General features: G+C 33.5%; 1 long non-coding RNA gene across 1 annotated transcript; it reads right to left on the reverse strand.

Moving 5' to 3' along the window:
- Window positions 1-2,321: 2,321 nt before the first annotated feature.
- Window positions 2,322-3,710, reverse strand: LOC109136410 (uncharacterized). The gene is made up of 2 exons (XR_002041335.3): window positions 2,788-3,710; window positions 2,322-2,679 (listed from the first exon to the last, which is right to left on the reverse strand). It is a non-coding gene; the product is annotated as an uncharacterized LOC109136410 (long non-coding RNA).
- Window positions 3,711-7,870: the final 4,160 nt, after the last annotated feature.

Genomic DNA, 7,870 nt, shown 5'->3' on the forward strand with positions numbered 1-7,870 from the left:
CATCTTCCTACAACACCTCCTAACGTCAAATCTCTCCTAAGTCCAGAAACTAAGCTCGAACCGACACCAAAAACGACCCAAAATCCGCCTAAGATTGGCGGATAACTTGGACACATCAGGAACCCATAGCCTTTTTCTTTCTTTAGTACGGAGGATAAAACTTAGTCCTCAAGGCATCTTTAAACTCGTTCCATCCAAAGTCCAAATCCCCTAAAAGATCATATTTCATGTGTTTCCACCATAGGTCTGCCTCATCTCTCAAATAATACACAATATTATTAACTCTAAGGTTTTCAGGGCACACTGTGGCATCAAAAAGCTTATCAAATTCTCGGATCCAGTTTGCTAGTCTAGCTGGGTCCTCTTTCCTATAGTAAGTCAGAGGTTTGACAGCTGCTACCCTCTTAAAGACCTCACCAGAACTATAAGTCTCACTCTGCTTGGTTTCTTGATTAGCTAACATGAGTGATGTTTTCAGTTATTTTTTCTAGCCTTGTAACCATAGAACTCATACTCCTTCTCCTTATTTATACCATTCTGCTAGAAGTAGTTCATATATATAAACATTCATAAAATGATTGTGTATCTACCAAACAATTCAATAACCATGCTAGTATAACTAGTTCAAAACATAGCAATCACATATTTCATATATCATGACTAGGCCTTATTTATAACAACTACTAGAACATTTGAGTGTATCAAAATATTCTAGAGACAACTAGGCCGTTTCATGAACGAAACAAAACTATATATTCCTTCGGTTACTGGAGACTTCAAACTCTGGGTAGCCCGCCTCAATTACATTCTCCAACTCGTCAATAGCCATATAATCATATTGGCCTGGGTATTCTCGAGGGGTATATGCTGGGCTATCAGGCTCAGTGAACCTTCATTCTCATGCTATCAACTGAAGAAATTGTAAATAATGGCATCCCTACTCCTTTGGGCTCCATCTATTTCTATATGCATTAATTCGGTGCCAAAATGAAGAATAGTGGCTAACACTACAAAAAAAATTGGATACGGAGGCACCTCATTGAAACAAGTTGCCTCTAAAATCCCCTTTTAGAATCACATAAACATGGTTGCACCTAAAACATATGTTTTTTAGCGTCAATTATATTGTGGTGCATCTAAAAATACATTTTAACATCACATGAATGTTGGTTGTCTCTAAAGCCATTTCATTAGCATCACATGAATATTGATTGCCTCTAAAGCCATTTTTTTAGCATCACATGAAGTTAGTTGTCTCTAAAGCCATTTGTTTTAGCGTCACATAAATTTAGCTGTCTCTAAACCCTTTTTTTTTAGGGTCAAGTATATTGTGGCGCCTCTAAAAATGCATTTTAGCATCACATGAATGCTGGTTGTCTCTGAAGCCATTTCTTTAGCATTACATGAATATTGGTTGTCTCTAACATTTTTTTAGCATCACATGAAGTTAGTTGTCTCTAAAGCCATTTGTTTTAGTGTCACATAAATATTGGATGTCTCTAAAGCCATTTTTTTAGCATCACATGAAGTTAGTTATCTCTAAAGCCCTTTTTTTAGCATCACATAAATATGGTTGCCCCTAAATTATATGGTGTTTAGCGTCAAGTATATTCTGGTGGCTCTAAAGAATCATTTCAGCATCACATGAATGTTGGTTGCCTCTAAAACCATTTTTTGGCGTCACATGAATATTAGTTACACTTAGGCTCCGTTTGGTAGGGAGTAAAACATTTTCAGTGTAAAATGATTTTCATGGAAAACAATTTACAATGAAAAATACAATTCCAAAATTAGTTTTTCGTTGTTTGGTTTCATGTAAGGAAAATGATGAAATGAAAGGGAAAGTAAGGAGGTAGTGAGAAAAGTGGGCAAGAGAGATAAGGAAAATAGTTTTCCCTTCATTTTGAAAGGAAAATAGTTTTCCATCATTGGGAGAGTAATTTTACCCCAAGGGAAAATGATTTTACACTCTTTTGCCAACCAAACAATGTAAAACTAAAAATGAAGGAAAACAGTTTTCCGAAAAAATGTTTTACGCCCTACCAAACGGAACCTTAGTCGCCTTTACTATCATTAAGATTATGATAGCCTATATGTGTGTGTATATATACCGTTAGTAACTTTCAGATAACCGGGTATTTTTATTTTTTACTCTTAGAAAATGGTAAATAATTTGGTGTCCGGCCTTTGTGATTGATTCGATGAACAATGTACTATAAGTTAATGAAATAAAAAAAGTAGTTGTAGTAGACAATTAGTTGCTAATTAGCTATGAACTATACATTGGCATGTTATTTTCTCCTTTTTTTTTGTTTGCCCAATAAAGATGAAATTCCATTATTCCATTAGGCTCTAAAAACACCACGAGAACCAAACGTCAACTCGCTGCGACAAACCAACATAGGTCAATATCACACAACCCCAATCAAGGAGTAGTAGTTGCAGCATAAGCAACTAATTACAAGAAAAGATTTTGGTTTAAATCCTCAGAGACTTAACAAGCAACCTGAAAACACTGTCTCTAAACACACAACCAAAGGACCTAGTAATATTATCAAAGATGATCCTAATCTAGCTGTCCAAATACAATAGACAGATTCAGCAAACGTAGCAACTAAAAGTTCAGCCCAAGTAGATTTCCTTCGAAACATCTGGTTGACAATTTGACATTACTACTTTCTGCAGCAAAACCAGCATGAGCTCTTTGACACTTCAGCGAGTGCAACAAAGAATTCCATACAGCAACTGAGTAATGGTATTCAAAGAAAAGGTGTTGTCTTGACTCACCAGCAGCTTTGCAGAAGACACATGGAGAGTCAAAAGCACATCCCCAACAAGACAACTTGTCCTTAGTAAGCAGGCGATCCAAGATAACGACCATAAGATATATAAACCTCGAGGAGTAGTAGAATTCGGTATAGACCGGAAACAGAGAATTGATGCAATCACATGATGTCGAAGACATACATATATTTAAATTCGCCTACGTAATCTTTAAGAAATTTTAATCATTTTGCAAGATAGAATAGAAGAACACAAAGGAGATGATAGATACAAATATTACCTGAATGTTCCAAACTGAGAATCCATAGCTTCAATAATCTGAACCCAGACCATGGCCATGGAAATCAGGGCACCACGCCTAGCAAATAATCACCTACATCCAATGTTAAAGGCACTAGCAAAGATATTGACTCTCTTAAGCATGTGCCAGCACATGATATGCCAACTGCCGAGGCTGTTCTATATCGAACATGTGGATTATAGCATTCAGAAAATAGGGACACAATACGGGGTGTTTGTCAAAATGGAAGTCAAGTGTTTGAAGTTTAGAAAGAGGACAAAACAACTAATAGTGCAGACAAAAGGAAGACCATATCATTGAAGGATCTGCAAGTTCATACTTAACTTTCAATCCCAAAATTATTCCCATCTACTTAATAGTCCAAAGCATTGAACATTTCATAAAAAGCAATTCGATTAACAAATATCAAATTCACTACCACATAAAATAAGTAGACAACAGAAAATTCAAGCCAAACAACAGAAGCAATTCAATTTGCACAAATAACAAGATCTAAAACGAAATAAAACAGCACAAAAATTAATTAATTAAGCACGAAAACAGCAAATGAATTCGATCATTGAGATGGAAAGAAGATAAGAGAGAATGAAACGGAATAATACCTGTTTTTGTTTTGGTTCAAGCCCTTCAAAAAACCCCAAATTGATTTTGATAGTGCTAAACTCTGAAAATTCCTTTATCATATGCGAATTAAGGACGGATTTGAGAGATTAAATTTTGTGGCCATTAGGCAGCATATGCGGCAACAGTTGTCCGGCTTCAGAAAGAGAGGAAGGTCGGTGGTGACAAGTGAGGAGGAGAGAGGAGGATCGATGGTGAGAACTGAAAAGCATAAGGGTTTTGTTTTTGATGTTTGGAGATGTCGGTTAATGAGACAAAAAACCAATATTTGACATCCCGCCTTTGAAATTTAATTCCCGCTTATAGTTTCACTAGATTACGCATAACCTTTTTCCTCTCTGCTTGTTCTTTTTTTTATATAATTAATTTATTTAAAAAATGCAGTCAACTAAAAAATGCAGTCAACTACTTCTCCGTGCTAAGAAGTTTGCTACATTTTCTTTTTTGGGTTATCCCTAGTGGTGTCAAAACAGGTTCTCAAACAGGTTTTGGGTATACCCACGGCGAACTAGGTCAGATCCGGACATGTCAGGATTCTGATTGTCAGTGCCCAGGTCATGATTGGTCAGGTTTTGTTCAACTGGGTCGAACACATTTGAATCATTGGATTACCGGGTGCCGGACAGGTCTGAACGTTTCATTTACAAGTCGATCCATTATCGCGTATGATCGCCCGTTAACATTTTTTTCCCCGGGTTTGCGCAAGTCGTATTTATGTTTCATGTACGATTGAGTTAAGTCAAATGTACTCGGGTTGAATTAGAAATGACCTTAGTTCGATCATTGTGAAACATCGGGTCCATTCGCTATTGAACGTCAATTCAACTTCGGGTAACTCCTGGTCGGGTTATCTCGATTTTGTTATGTATTTTGTAAACGAAACATATTAATAAAAGTATTAAGATCAATATATATATATATATATATATATACACACACATATGTGTGTGTGTGCGATAAATATAAGGATGGCAACGAAAAAACAATAAAAACACTATATTGATTACCGTGATGTCTAGTGTATTCTCTTAGTCAACTCTTGTTTCGAATAATCAATTTCGTAAAATGACTCTAATGAGTAAAGGAGTAGAACGACTCTTCATATGTTTTAATATTATATATTAAACCAACAATAATAACAAGTAGACGATCAATTTCAAACTTTATATAAATGATTTATTATTATAAGCATTATGATTGATATATAAGTTGGTAAATAGCTATGATGCCAATGATGGTAATGAGAATAATATTAATAATACAAATAAACATAAAGCGAAAATGATAATAGGTAAAAATACAAATAATAACAGTAATAGTAGCAATAGTAATACAAATAAGAACATATGTAACAACCATAAGTTAAGTAAAATAGTTAATCATAACTTATTAAAACAAGTTAACTTTTAACAAGTAACAACCATAAGTTAAGTAAAATAGTTAACAAATAGTAACTTGTTAACAACCATGTAGTTTAATAATAGTATAAGATTAACAACAATAACACTCTTTTATCTTTATAAGTTATAAGATTATTTAAGTTAATTGTTTTTATGTTATACTATAGTTTAATACTAGTATAGTATTTGTGGTCGTCTCTTAACTTTGTATAAATATGTAAACGAATCGTATTAATAAAAGTATTGAGATCAACATATATATACATATGTGTGTGCGTGATAAATATATGGGTAATAACGAAAAATTAATAAAAACAGTATATTGATTTTCGTGATGCTAGTATATTCTCTTAGTCAACTCTTATTTCGACTAATCAATTGCGTAAAATCACTCTAATGAGTAAAGGAGAAGAGCGACTCTTCATATGTTTTAATATTATATATTATAACCAACAACATATATAACGAGTAAAAGATCAATTCCAAACTTCATATATGAGATTTATTATTATAGTAATACAAATACGAAGAGGAATACTAACAATAACAATAAAATACTATAACAAATGATAATCATACATTCATATATTTACAATGACGGTTCATATGAGGCCTATGTGATTATAACGAGGGTTCATATGTTGCACAATACTAATAAAAATAAATTATATCCCTAAATCATTATCCCCTATAAAAGCTAACTATAACTTATTAAAAAGTAACATCAATAAGTTAATTGTTAACGAGTACTTACTAGTTACTAAATATAGTATTTATGGTATCGTCTTAACTTTGTATATATATGTGACTATAAAGAAACTATTTTATCAGTATGCTTAAATAAATTAGGACGATTATAATATTGGAACCATTCTAGCTAATATGTGATTGATTATTAACGAGTATGAGGAGTACCGACTCTTAATATGTTCTAATAGTATAACTACCGATAATATAATGAGAATTATATATTAACTACGAATATACGATCAATTACTAGATTTATATAAATTATGAATGACTCGATTATGGTACGCATTACGATTCAAAATAACAACAACAACAACAACAACAACAACAACAACAACAACAACAACAACAACAACAACAACAACAACAACAACAACAACAACAACAACAACAACAACAACAGCAGCAACAACAGCAGCAGCAGCAGCAGCAGCAGCAACAACAACAACAACAACAACAACAACAACAGCAACAACAACAACAACAACAACAGTTGTTCATGTACTTAATCTTTCTTGAATCCTTGAATCCTTCTAGTTATGGTTGTGCTGCTGTTGTTGCAAATAAGTATTTCTAGTCAATCTGGAAAGGTTCATGCTGCTGACTTGCTAATGTTTGTTTTTGCACGATCATTGTTGTTCATGTACTTAATCTTTCTTGTGTTATTGCAGCGGTTGCTATGCTTTTTAGTTGTTTCCGGTGCAAGTTGTCGTGCCATTGCGTGCTACTACTACAGGCTAAGGCAATTTTTGTACAAGTTATTACAGCTTTGTTAAACTAATATTTGTTATTAAACTAATACTACCTCCGTTCTCTTTTAGTTGCAACGTTTGACAAATTGCACTATTCATGTTCTCTTATTTGACCACATTTATTGATTTATATGTTAAACAAAATATAGTCATGTGGGGTCTTGTTTGATTCGTTTCGATGTAAGCTTTCATAATATCAAATTTTTATAAGTTTTAATTACATACAATTAGAGATAAAACGATTTGAAATTGTACATTGGCAAGCGTGAAAGTCAAAACGTTGCAACTAAATAAAAACAGAGGTAGTATTTACTATATCCATGTGCTGCAGGTGCTTGCGGAATCCAACTATTCAAACAATTGAAGAATAATATAAGGAAGAAAATAGCATGACACTAACAAAGACTGAGGCAATTGAAAAATGGAATGACACTATTCAAACTATTAGATATCTTTTTTTTCTCTCTTGTAGTTTCCAATTTTTTTTACTGTAACAATTGTGAACAACCAACGAGACATGTTAGTTGATTAAGGTGTTTATATAAATGACAATTATTTTTTATCTATATATTAACTTTTTATTGATTCATTAACTTGTTTTGTTTCTTTACTTTTAGTATTAATATAGCATATATATGTATTAATTCATAAATCTTAAACTGTAAAATGTGTAGTTACCCCTAATAGTTTTAATAAAAATGTCAAAAGTTGCACCTAAAAACATTCTTTAGCGACTAACTTATGGTTGCATTAGAGGCAACATATAATTAGAGATGGATTTATGGTGCCTCTAAATATAAGTGGTCTTATCAGCAATATAACTTGTGTGCCCCAAAAAGGTGGCATTAGGGGCAACCTATAATTAGCGACATACTTATGGTTGCCTCTAAACGTAAGAGGCTTTAGCAGCACTATAACGTACTTGTGTGCCTCAAAAGGAGGCATTAGGGGCAACCTATTATTAGCGACAAGCTTATGGTTAGTTGCCTCTAAACGTAAATGCTTTTAGTAACACCATAACTTGTGTCCCCCAAAAAGGTGGCATTAGGGGCAACCTATTATTAGCGAAAGACATATGGTTGCCTCTAAACATAACAATCTTTAGCCGCACCATAACTTGTCTGTCTCTAAATGACACATTAGGGGCAACCTATAATTAGCGACAGTCATATATCTGCCTCTAAACTTAAGAGTCTTTAGCAGATACCATAATTTGTCTGCCTCTAAAAGGTGGCATTAGGGGCAGCCTATAATTAGTGACA

Source organism: Beta vulgaris, chromosome 3 (genome assembly GCF_026745355.1).
Source record: "Beta vulgaris subsp. vulgaris cultivar EL10 chromosome 3, EL10.2, whole genome shotgun sequence".
NCBI lineage: Eukaryota > Viridiplantae > Streptophyta > Magnoliopsida > Caryophyllales > Amaranthaceae > Beta > Beta vulgaris.